This window comes from Anolis sagrei, chromosome 8 (genome assembly GCF_037176765.1).
Source record: "Anolis sagrei isolate rAnoSag1 chromosome 8, rAnoSag1.mat, whole genome shotgun sequence".
Taxonomy (NCBI): domain Eukaryota; kingdom Metazoa; phylum Chordata; class Lepidosauria; order Squamata; family Dactyloidae; genus Anolis; species Anolis sagrei.
Window position 1 is genome coordinate 31,723,021 of NC_090028.1, and position 13,368 is coordinate 31,736,388.

The following is a 13,368-nucleotide window of genomic DNA, read 5'->3' on the forward strand; positions in this document are numbered from 1 at the left end:
TGGGCTAGGTGTGAATCTTTCAACTGACCACCTTGATTAGCATACAATGGGCTGACTGTGCCTGGAGCAAACTCTTCTTGAAAGGTGATTAGATGTCCCTGCCTATTTTTCTCTCTGCTGTTTTTGCTGTTGCAATTTTAGAATTTTTTAATACTGGTAGCTAGATTTTGTTCATTTTCATGGTTTCTTCCTTTCTGTTGAAATTGTCCACATGTTTATGTCATTTGATGCCATAACAATATACAGTTAAAACATTTAAAACAAATTTGTAAAATCCATACCATAAAACCATTTAAAACACATAAAACCAATGCCTTCACTGTTAATCTTGTTCTCCAAAATCATTGTTTGAGCTGTCCCACAATTCAGTATCACATACAAGTTCCTCGTAGTTCCGTGTTTGTCTATTGTACTGCATTTCCAAAGGCTTGCTTGAAAAGCTAGGTTTTTACATTTTTCCAGAGGTCAGGAGGGAGAGGGGTGATCTAATATCCCTAGTGAGGGAGTTCCACAGCCAAGAGGCCACCACTGAGAAGGCCTGATCTCTTGTCCCCACCAGCCACAATTACGAAGAAGGCGGGATTGAGAGTGGGGCCTCCCCAGCCGATCCTAAGCTCCTAGATGGTTCTGTCAGGTAAGTTGGGCTGGAACCATTTAGAGCAGTGGTTCTCAACCTGAGATCCCCAGATGTTTTTGACCTTCAACTCTCAGAAATCCTAACAGCTGCTAAACTGGCTGGGATTTCTGGGAATTGTAGGCCAAAAACATCTGGGGACCCCAGGTTGAGAACCACTGATTTAGAGCTTTATAGGCTAAAGCCAGGACTTTGAATTGTGTCCGATAGCAAACTGGAGCTAAGTTCAGACTGAATCTGGTGCCTTCAGGGTAATTAGGAATTCTATGGAGCTGACGCAACAGAGGAGTTGTATGCTCCCTGAACGCTGTTCCAGTGAGCAACCTGGCTGACGCCCACTGGACCATTTGAAGCTTCCAAACAGTCTTCAAGGCAACCTCATGTAGAGCGCGTTGAAGTAGTCTATACGGAATGTAACCAGAGTGTGGACTACCATGGCCAAGTAAGACTTCCCAAGGTACAGGTGCAACTGATGCACAAGTTTTACCTGTGCTCCCCTAGCCACCACTGAAATCAGGGGTTCTGGGCTCAGCAGTGAGTCCAGAAGAACTCCCAAGCTGCAAACCTGTATCTTCAGGAGAGTGTAACCTCATCCAGCACCTGCTGTAGCCCGATGCCCTGTTTGGCCTTCAAACTGACCAGGAGTACCTCTGTCTTGTCTGGATTCATTCCATTTGTTTGCCCTCATCCAGACCGTCTCAGCTGTCAAGCTTAGTAGCAGGTGGAAAAGAGTGATAGAGTTGAAAGTCATTTGCATACAGGTGACATCAAACCCTGAAACTCTGGATGATTATGGCTGGAATCACTGGGTTGCTGTGAGTTTTCTGGGCTGTATACAGCCCAGAAAATTCACAGCAATCCAAGATAGGTTCTGCAGGTTTGTTCTTGTTGGGTGACAAAGGCCCTCCTCATAAATGTACAGTAGAGTAACTTAGCAGCAGCAGCGTGACTCAGCACCAGTAGCCCAAAGTGATAAAAAGAATCCTTCCATTGTAAATCTGAGCAACTACAACTCCCAAATGACAAAATCAATCCCCTCAACTCAACCAAAATCAATCCCCTCCACTCAACCTCACCAATATGCAAATTGGGGCGTATCGGGTTTTTGTGCCCAATTTTGTCCAGTGAATGAAAATACATCCTGCGTATCAGATATTTACATGACGATTCAGAACAGTAACAAATGTACAGTTATGAAGTAGCAACAAAAATAATGTTATGGTTGGGGGTCACCACAGCATGAGGAAATGTATTAAGGTCTCCTAGCATTAGGAAGGCTGAGAACCACTGTTCTAAGTGGTGTCAAACTGCATTCATGCCAAAGTGTTGATGCAGGGAGTCTCTACTTTCATCCCAACTCTGCCCAAAGGCTCCAAAAACCCAAACGCGCCCTTGGGCAGCATTTTAGAGAGTCCTCTCTCCCCAGGATTGTTCAGGGATGCAACCCAGCCTTCCTTGCCCTCTGTTTCACTCGATTGTGGGCTTGGAAAGGCTCTCTTTGGGCGAGGCGGGGTTTCCTCGACGCCCCGCCCGGGAACCACCTGCTCGCCTTTTGCAGGGAAGACGGCAGCAACTCCAGCTCTTTTTGGCTTTTCTGCGGCCGCCTTTGCGCAAAAGCTGCCGGAGGCTCCCCTTGTACTGGGGAGGCGAGGCTGGAGGACAGATTAGGGGGGACCCCTTGGAAGGGTTTCCCCTTGGACCCCGTTCCCCCCAAACAAACCCGAAGCCAGGAGACGGAGAGAAAGGAAGCAAGGAGCAAGCTCTCCTCCGGAGGTGAGTCTAGCTCGCAGGATTCGTGCGTCCGAGGGCGCATCGGTCTCCGCGGTAGAAATAACGCCCTTCGAGGCCACTTCCAAGCCAGGGTTCAAGGCTATGGCATCCTGGGATTCGTAGTTTGCAGTGCCAACACTCTGGGGAAGAGAAGCCTTTGGAGATCTACATCTCCTCCACGTTTGGAGACGCCAGAAGAGCCAAAAAAGTCGGCAGGAGATGCGCAATGCCCTGACTTTGGAGAGGAGAGCGCCTCCAAAGATAGATTTGGATCTATAGCAGCGTTTCTCAACCTGGGGTGTGGGGAGGGGGGGCGGTCACCAGAGCCCATCAGGAAAAACAGTATTTTCTGTTGGTCATGGGGGTTCTGCGTGGGGTTCAGAATGCTTTTGATTATAGGTGAATTATAAATCCCAGCAACTACAACTCCCAAATGTCAACGTCTATTTCCCCCAAACTCCACCAGTGTACACATTTGGGCATATTGAGTATTTATGCTAAGTTTGGTCCAGATCCATCATCGTTCGAGTCCACAGTGCTCTCTTGATGTAGGTGAACTACAACTCCAAAATTCAAGGTCAATGCCCACCAAACCCTTCCAGTATTTTCTATTGGTCATGGGAGTACTGTGTGCCAAGATTGATTAAATTCCATCATTGTTGGAGATCAGAATGTTCTTTGATTGTAGGTGAACTACAACTCCAAAACTCAAGGTCAGTGCTCACCAAACCCTTCCAGTATTTTCTGTTGGTCATGGGAGTTCAGTGTGCCAAGTTTCGTTCAATTCCATCGTTGGTGGAGTTCAGAATGCTCTTTAAATGTAGGTGAACTATAAATCACAGCAGCAGCAACTCCCAAATGTCAAGGTCTATTTTCCCCCAAATCCACCAGCATTCACATTTGGGCATATTGAGTACCCATGCCAAGTTTGGTCCACATTAATCATTAAGTTCTTGTGGGTTTTTTCGGGCTATATGGCCATGTTCTAGAGGCATTTCTCCTGACGTTTCGCCTACATCTATGGCAAGCATCCTCAGAGGTGAGGTCTGTTGGAACTGGGAATAACGGTTTATATATCTGTGGAATGACCAGGGTGAGACAAAGGGCTAGAACATGGCCATATAGCCCGAAAAAACCCCACAAGAACTTAGTGATTCCAGCCATGAAAGCCTTCTACAACACATTAATCATTGTTTGAGTCCACAGTGCTCTCTGGATGTAGGTGAACTACAACTCCAAAACTCTTAAGTCAGTGCTCACCAAATCCTTCCAATACTTTCTGTTGGTCATGGGAGTTCTATGTGCCAAGTTTGGTTCAATTCCATTGTTGGTGGAGTTCAGAATTCTCTTTGATTGTACGTGAACTATAAAACCCAGCAACCACAACTCCCAAATGACAAAACCAATTCCCACCCAACCTCACCAGTATTCAAATTTGGGTGTATCGAGTATTTGTGCCAAATTTAGTCCAGTGAATAGTCCTGCATATCAGATATTTACATGACGATTCAGAGCAAAATTACAGTTATGAAGTAGCAACGAAAATAATTGTATGGTTGGGGATCACCACAACATGACGAACTGTATTTAGGCGTCGCAGCATTAGGAAGATGGAGACACACTGATTTATAGTATATGTTGTCAAAGGCTTTCATGGCCGGAACTACTGGCTTGCTGTGAGTTTTTCAGGCTGTATGGCCATGTTCCAGAAGCATTCTCTCCAGACGTGTCACCCAGATCTATGCAGGTACCCTCAGAAGTTGTGAGGTTTGTTGGAAACTAGGCAAGTGAGGTTTATATATCTGTGGAATGATGTCCACGGCAGGAGAAAGAACTCTTGTCTGCTTGAGGCAGGTGTGAATGTTGCAGTTGGCCACCTTGATTAGCACTGAATGGCCTTGCAGCTTCAAAGCCTGGTTGGTTGCTGCCTGGGGGATTCTTTTGTTGGGAGTTGTTAGCTTGCCCTCACAACCTCTGAGGATGCCTGCCATAGATGTGGATGAAACTTCAGGAGAGAATGCTTCTGGAACATGGCCATACAGCCTGGAAAACTTACAGCAACCCAGTGATTCTGGCCCTGAAAGCCTTCGACAACACATTGCCATTTCTTCAATACTGGGAGAAAGAACTCTTGTCCCTTTTGAGGCAAGTGTGAATGTTGCCATTGGCAACCTTGATTAGCATTGAATGGCCTTGCAGCTTCAGAACCTGGCTGCTTCCTGGCTGGGGGAATCCTTTGTTGGGAAGTGTTAGCTGATGGTGGCACAATGGGTTAACTGTTAAACCCTTGTGCTGGCAGGACTGCTGGCTGACAGGTCAGCGGTTCGAATCTGGAAAGAGTGGGTTGAGCTCCCTTTGTCAGCTCCAGCTTCCCATGAGGGAAGCCTCCCACAGGATGGTAAAACATCAAACATCTGGGTGTCCCCTGGGCAACGTCTTTGCAGACAACCAATTCTCTCACACCAGAAGCAACTTGCAGTTTCTCAAGTCGCTCCTGACTTGAAAATAATAATAATAATAATTATAATTATTATTATTATTATTATTATGTTCGTGTCAGGAGCGACTTGAGAAACTGCAAGTCGCTTCTGGTGTGAGAGAAATAATAATAATAATAATAATTATTATTATTATTTAGAGACTCTTGGCCATCTATTGGGAGGGCTTGGATGGTGCCTTCCTGCCTGGCAGGAGGTCTATTCTCTCACACCAGAAGCGACTTGCAGTTTCTCAAAGTCGCTCCTGACATGAAAAAAAAAAGCTGGCCCTGATTGTTTCTTGTCAACAACAAAATCCTTTAGGGAGGTGACTTTTTGGAATGACATCTCCCTGCTGAATAGGTGTTTTGAGAAAAAAACCTTCTCAAGTATTGTTTCTCCAGTGTGATATTTGTATGCCACAGTAGGTCCCTTTCTGAATCTCTCCCTCTCTCTCTGGCATTTCCCTCCTCCACCAAAGTGAAGGTGGAACGCCTCTTCTGTAAGGCACTGTGTGAAACCAGCCCTCTTTATATAGGCTCCTCTTATAATTAATCTCCTTTTAGCTCACACTCCAGTCTTCCTGTGGTTAAGACTGATTTTAAAGCATTTCTTTTCCATGGAACAACCAGGTTTTTAAAGACTGTGCTCTTAGGCTTTGACAGAGTGGATCACAGAGTGTTTCCTCCATCTCAACTTGCATAGAATTATAGTCCTTAAGGTCTTTAGGGCAGCATTTCTCAACCTGGGGGTTGGGACCCCTAGAGGGGTTGTGAGGGGGTGTTAGAGGGGTCACCAAAGACTATCAGAAAATATAGTATTTGCTGTTGGTCATGGGGGTTCTGTGGGCGAAGTTTGGCCCAATTCTATCATTGGTGGGGTTCAGAATGTTCTTTGATTGTAGGGGAACTATAAATCCCAGCAACTACAACTCCCAAATGCCAAGGTCTACTTTCCCCAAACTCCACCAGTGTTCACATTTGGGCATATTGCGTATTCATGCCAAGTTTAATCCAGATCTTTTATCTGTGTTCATATTTGGGCGTATTGAGTGCTTGTACCAAGTTTGATCCAGATCAATCAGTTTGCATCCACAGTGCTCTCTGGATATAGGTGAACTACAACTCCAAAACTTTAGGTCTAAGCCCATCAGACCCTTCCACCATTTTCTGTTGGTCATGGGAGTTCTGTGTGCCAAGTTGAATTTAGTTCCATCGTTGGTGGAGTTCAGAATGTTCTTTGATTGTAGATGAACTATAAATCCCAGCAACTACAACTCCCAAATGTCAAGGTCTATTTTCCTTAAACTCCACAAGTGTTCACATTTGGGCATATTAAGTATTAGTGCCGAGTTTGATCCAGATCAATCAGTTTGAGTCCACAGTGCTCTCTGGATATAGGTGAACTACAACTCCAAAACTTTAGGTCAAAGCCCATCAAATGCTTCCAGCATTTTCTGTTGGTCATGGGAGTTCTGTGTGCCAAGTTTAATTTAATTCCATCATTGGTGGAGTTCAGAATGTTCTTTGATTGTAGGTGAGCTATAAATTCCAGCAACTACAACTCCCAATGACAAAATCAACCCTTTTCTGACCCCATCAAACTGTGTGCCAAGTTTAGTTCAATTCCATCATTGGTGGAGTTCAAAATGTTCTTTGATTGTAGATGAACTTTCAGTCCCAGCAACTACAACTCCCAAATGTCAAGTTCTATTTCCCCCAAACTCCACCAGTGTTCACATTTGGGAATATTGAGTATTTGTGCCAAGTTTCTTCCAGATGAAGCATAGTTTGAGTCCACAGTGCTCGCTAGATATAGACAAACTACAACTCCAAAACTCAAGTCAATGCCACCAAACCCTTTCAGTATTTTCAGTTGGTCATGGAAGTTCTGTGTGCCAAGTTTAGTTCAATTCCATCATTGGTGGAGTTCAGAATGCTCTTTGATTGCAGGTGAACTGTAAATCCCAGTAACTACAACTCCCAAATGACAAAATGACAAAATCAACCCCCAACTCCAGCAGTATTCAAATTTGGGTGTATCGGGTATTTGTGCCAAATTTGGTCCAGTGAATGAAAATACATCCTGCATATCAGATATTTACATTATGATTCATAACAGTAACAAAATTACAATTACGAAGTAGCAACAAATATAATTTTATGGGTGGGGGTCACCACAACATGAGGAACTGTATTAAGGGGTCGCGGCAAAATGATTCGTTGATTATTTTGCACAGTTTAGGTTTGGGTGACACACCTACACACTGCAGCTGACACACTAATATGTCACGACACACAGTTTGGAAAGCTCTGAAAGAAGGTGTGGTGCCTGGAGGGGAGGAATCGGGGTCAACTCCAGGGCGGAATAGTCTCAATTCTGTAGATTTATTTTGCTGGTGTCGACAATTCCTAGATAGAATAAGATATCTACTAGGATAGGGCTGTGAATAACAGTAAGGAGTTGGAGTTCTGTATTAGGCAGAAAAAATGAAATGCAGAGATACAGAAAGGGGAACGCATGGCTAGAGAGCAGTACATGTGAAAAAGATCATGAGCCAAAAATGTGATGTGGTGGCAAAAAAGGCCAATGGGATTTTGGCCTGCATGAATAGGAGTCTAGTGTCTAGATCAGTGGTTCTCAATCTGGGTCCCCAGATGTTTTTGGCCTACAATTCCCAGAAATCCCAGCCAGTTTATCAGCTGTTATTATTTCTGGAAGTTGAAGGCCAAAAACATCTGGGGACCCCAAGTTGAGAACCACTGATCTAGATCTAGGGAAGTCATGCTAGCCCTCTATTCTGCCTTGGTTAGACCACACCTGGAATATTGTGTCCAATTCTGGGCACCACAATTGAAGAGAGATATTGACAAGCTGGACTGTGTCCAGAGGAGGGCGACTAAAATGATCAAGGATCTGGAGAACAAGCCCTATGAGGAGCGGTTGAAAGAGCTGGGCATGTTTAGCCTACAGAAGAGAAGGCTGAGATGAGACATGATGAGGGCCATGTATAAATACGTGAGAGGAAATCATAGGGAGTAGGGAGCAAGCTTGTTTTCTGCTTCCCTGGAGACTAGGACGCGGAACAATGGCTTCAAACTGCAAGAAAGGAGATTCCATCTGAACATGAGGAAGAACTTCCTGACTGTGAGAGCTGTTCATCAGTGGAACTCTCTGCCCCAGAGTGTGGTAGAGGCTCCTTTTTTGGAAGCTTTTAAACAGAGGCTGGATGGACATCTGTTGGGGGTGCTTTGAATGCAATTTTCCTGCTTCTTGGAAGAATGGGGTTGGACTGGATGGCCCATGAGGTCTCTTCCAACTCTAGGATTCTATGATTCTATATCTCAGAGCCAAGATGAACATTACTCTTCTGGCTCATCCTCTCACCAGGGTTGATGTAAGATTCAGCTGACTATCTGTCAGACTTATATTTTAGGAAATGGGAAGAGATACTGGGTCAGGAAAAAAAAACTTCCATTTCAGTAGTCTGAATGGGTTTCAGTGACTTATTAAAAACACAAGTAAAAAACAGAAAAACAAGGCTAAATTGTCTGAAAGGACATCTCTTTTCTCAGTTAATCAAAAGATCCTAGATCGATGAATTCACTACATCAGACTCTGTTCTCAGACAGTATTTCCAATGCATCAGGATTGTGGAATGCGTGGTTCACCAAATCCCGACAGACTGGAAATTGCATCAATCTCCACAGACTAGAGTTTGACTCAGTTCTTTACCACTGGCTGTGCTGGTTAGGCTGATGGGACCTGAAGTCCACACACATCTGGAGAGCCAAATGTTCCCCACCTCTAAATGTCTACTACTGTGTTTCTCAACCTTCCTAATGCCGTGACTCCTTAATACAGTTCTTCATGTTGTGCTGACCCTCAACCATAACATTATTTTCGTTACTACTCCAAAACTGTAATTTTGCTACTGTTATGAATCGTAATGTAAATATCTGATATGCAGGATGTATTTTCATTCACTGGACCAAATTTGGCACAAATATCCGACACTCCCACATTTGAATACTCGTGGGGTTGCAGAGGGATTGATTTTGTCATTTGGGAGTTGTAGTTGCTGGGATTTATACTTCATCTACAATCAAAGAGCTTTCTGAACTCCACCAATGATGGAATTGAACCAAACTTGGCGCACATAACTCCCATGACCAACAGAAAATACTGGGAGGGTTTGGTGGGCATTGACCTTGAGTTTTGGAGTTGTAGTTTGCCTTCATCCAGAAAGCTCTGCAGACTGAAACAATGATGGATCTGGACCAAACTTGGCACAAATGTTCAACATGCCCAAATATGGACACTGGTGGAATTTTGGGAAGATGGACCTTGACATTTGGGAGTTGTAGTTGCTGGGATGTATAGTTCACCTACAATCAAAGAGCATTCTGAACTCCACCAATGATGGCATTGAACCAAACTTGGCGCACAGAACTCCTATGGAAACAGAAAATACTGGAAGGGTTTGGTGGGCATTGGCCTTGAGTTTTGGAATTGTAGTTTGCCTACTTCCAGAATGCACTGCAGACTGAAACAATGATGAATCTGGACCAAACTTGGCACAAATGTTCAACATGCCCAAATATGGACTCTGGTGGAATTTGGTGGAAATGGACCTTGACATTTGGGAGTTGTAGTTGCTGAGATTTATAGTTCACCTACAATCAAAGAGCATTCTGAATCCCACCAACGATAGAATTGGGCCAGAGTTCCCACGCAGAACCCTCATGACCAACAGGACATACTATTTTCTGATGGTCTTTGGTGACCCCTCTGATACCCCCTTGCAACCCCCCCACGGGTGGCGATCCGCAGTCTGAGAAACGATGCTCTACAGATTGACAACGAATTCCAGTTTTAACACGTGATACTTCCTTTTATCTCTTCTGAGTCTCCAACAATTCAAAGCATGATCTTAGATGCTATTTTCGTGAGAGAAGAAAATCCCCTTTTTTTCTTGGCAATGTATTTGTTGAGCAATGCAACTCTGAAAGTGGGGCAGGAAAGGAACTCGCCCAAATTGTTCACATAACTCCCTGAAGGACAAATGTGGCAACCCATCCTCCACTTTGTATTGTGAGAGGAGAAAGTGAAAACTCTGTTTAGTCACTGAAAAAATATAAATATGTAGAACGAGACACTCTTCCTCTCTCTGTTTACATGTATTTCTCCAGGAATGTAAGGGAGTAGACCGTTTGGGGGCATTGCATCTGTTGGCCAATCTGTGCTATAATCTATTCAGTGTGTTGCTTTCATTTCCCCTTTTCAAATTCATTTCCTTTTGGTGCACTTGCTTCTGCATTTTGTGAGCCTTTTGCGATTATTACGAGGGACTCAAAACAACAGAATGGAAAATAGGAAGAAAAACATATGCACATTTCTGTTAAAAAGCAGAGAGGAAAAAAGAAGCGGGATCACTGGCTAATACACATTTTGGTGCCTCAAATGTTATGCCTGATTCTGGGTATATTCTTGCAGGGAGGGGTCAACCCTCCTGTTTAAGGAGCTCCACTGGCTGCCGTTCATTTTCCGGTCCCAATTCAAGGTGCAGGTTCTTACCTACAAAGCCCTGAATGGTTTGGGACCCGCCTACCTGCGTGACCGCATTACTGTGTACGAACCCACACGATCTCTCCGATCATCTGGAGAGGCCCTGCTCACGCTCCCACCTCCTTCGCAGGCGCGATTGGTGGGGACGAGGGAGAGGGACTTCTCGGTGGTGGCCCCTCAACTCTGGAATTCACTCCCCAAGGATATCAGACATGCCCCAACGCTGGCAGTCTTTAGGAGGAGCCTGAAAACGTGGTTGTTCCAGTATACCTTCCCAGACTAAGGAAAAGTCTTAGCAATTATGTCCTCAAATGCACTTTAATATTGATTTAGGATTGTCTGCGCGCCCTCATCTTTCTCTGAAAACCCTATCCTAGATCACCTCCTCGCTCATGTCCAGCACTTTTAATTTTAATTATTACATTTGGCCTGGCCATAGGTTTTTAAATGCTGTATGTTACTATTGTTATTGTTTATTGTGTATTTTTGTTTTTGAGTTTTATTTTATTTTAATTGTTGTATTGATTATTTGTTATTGCCTTTGTTTATTGATGTGCTGTGGGCTTGGCCTCATGTAAACCGCACCGAGTCCCTTGGGGAGATGGTAGCGGGGTACAAATAAAGTTTTATTATTATTTATTATTATATTTGACCAGCAGATTCCAAAAATGGCACCAGTTCTCCTCCTTCAGCTCTAAGTTTTGAGACAGAGAACATATGTCATCATCTGACATAAAGGCCTTCAACAAGGTCCCCCGTGACCTTCTGGCAAACAAACTAGTCCTATGTGGGCTAGGCAAAACTATGGTTAGATGGGTTTGTAATTGGTTAAGTAAACGAGCCCAAAGAGTGATTCTCCTCAATGCTTCCTCTACATCCTGGAAAGAAGTGACGAATGGTGTGCCATAAGCAGGTTTCCGTCCTGGGCCCAATCCTGTTCAGGATCTTGATTGATGATTTAGATCAGGAGTCCTCAAACTAAGGCCTGGGGGCCGGATACGGCCCTCCCAGGTCATTTACCCAGCCCTTGCTCAGGGTCAACTTAAGTCTGAAATGACTTGAAAGCACACAGCAATAACAACAACAGCAATCCTATCTCATCACTGAAAAGCAGACCCACACTTCCCATTGAAATACTAAAAAGTTTATGTTTCTTAAAATTGTGCAGTTTAACTATTGTATTGTTTTAAGTGTTTTTGCACAACAAATAAGATATATGTAATGTGCGTAGGAATTCATTCATATTTTTTTCAAACTATAATCCGGCCCTCCAACAGTTTGAGGGACTGTGACCTCTGTTTAAAAAGTTTGAGGACCCCTGATTTAGATGGTTAGAAGGCATAATCATCAAGTTTGCAAACGACACCAAATTGAGAGGGAGAGCCAATACGTCAAAAGACAGGAGCAGAATTCAAAACGATCTTAATAGATTAGAGAGATGATTGGCCAAAACTAACAAAAGGAAGTTCAACAGGGACAAACGCCAGATACTCCACAGAAAAAATGAAAGGCAAAGATACAGAATGGGGTATGCATGGCTCAACAGCAGTACGTGTGAAAAAGATCTTGGAGTCCTCATGGAGAGGAAGGTGAACATGAGCCAACAATGTCATGCGACAGCAAAAAAAGCCAGTGGGATTTTGGCCTGCATCAATAGGAGTCTAGTGTTCTGAACGGTTTGAGACCCGTCTACCTTCGTGACCGCATTTCTGTGTACGAATCCACACGATCTCTTTGATCATCTGGAGAGGCTCTGCTCTCTCTCCCGCCCCCTTCTCAGGCGTGATTGGTGGGGACGAGGGAGAGGGTCTTCTCTGTGGTGGCCCCCCGACTCTGGAACTCACTCCCCAAGGATATCAGACAAGCCCCCACATTGGCAGTCTTTAGGAGGAGCCTAAAAATGTGGCTGTTCCAGTGTGCCTTCCCAGAATAAGGAAACAATGCCCTGCTCTGACCAGTTCCCTGCAAAATGTCCTCAGAAGCACTTTACTATCTGTTGGGTTGGTCTCCCTACACTATCTTTTAAAACCTCCTGCTTAGAGACATCCTACCTCTGTTCACACCCAGTGTTTATTTTAAAAATGTTAATTTATTACATCTGGCCCGGCCATAAGGTTTTAAATTCTCTGTGTTATTGTTTATATGTATGTTATATTAATTGTATTGTTTTATTTGTTTATAGCTTTGTTGTTTTTACTGATGTGTTGTTGGGCTTGGCCTCATGTAAGCCGTCCCGAGTCCCCTTGGGGAGATGGTGGTGGGATATAAATAAAGTTTTATTATTATTATTAGTGTCTAGATCCAGGGAAGTCATGCTACTCCTCTATTCTGCCTTGGTCAGACTTGAATCACACTGTGTCCAATTCTGGGCACCACAATTGAATGGAGATGTTGACAAGTTGGAATGTATCCATAGGAGGGCAACTAAAATGATCAAGGGTATGAAGAACAAGCCCTATGAGGAGTGGCTTAAAGAGCTGGGCGTGTTTAGCCTGCAGAAGAGAAGGCTGAGAGGAGACATGGTGAGGGCCATGTATAAATATGTGAGGGGAAGTCATAGGGAGGAGGGAGCAGGCTTGTTTTCTGCTGTGCTTGAGACTAGGACATGGAACATCGGCTTCAAGCTACAGGAAAGGAGATTCCATCTGAACATTAGAAAGAACTTCCTAACTGTGAGAGCTGTTGAGCAGTGGAACTCTCTGCCCCTGAGTGTAGTGGAGGCTCCTTCATTGGAGTCTGTGTGGCGATCTGTCGGGGGTGCTTTGAATGAGATTTTCTGCTTCTTGGCAGAATGGGGTTGGACAGGATGGCCATGATAACCATATCTAAGAAACAAGAGTTGTTGCGGTCTATCCAATGCAATTTTATGAACCAGCGCCCCAAATAACATTAGAAATAGGTCTAAAAGTTTTATTTTGT

At 44.2% G+C, this 13,368-nt stretch overlaps 1 protein-coding gene across 3 annotated transcripts in view; it reads left to right on the forward strand.

The window, feature by feature from the left end:
• The first annotated feature begins 2,144 nt into the window (after nt 1–2,144).
• The window catches only part of ADCY7 (adenylate cyclase 7), a 138,698-nt gene continuing 127,474 nt past the window's right edge, over nt 2,145–13,368 (forward strand). For 2 of the 3 annotated variants that reach the window (XM_067471109.1, XM_067471110.1), the window contains exon 1: nt 2,145–2,407. The gene's annotated coding sequence lies outside the window, so the exon portion shown is untranslated. The remainder of the gene's footprint in view (nt 2,408–13,368) is intronic. The other variant, XM_060788147.2, reaches the window with a different exon arrangement.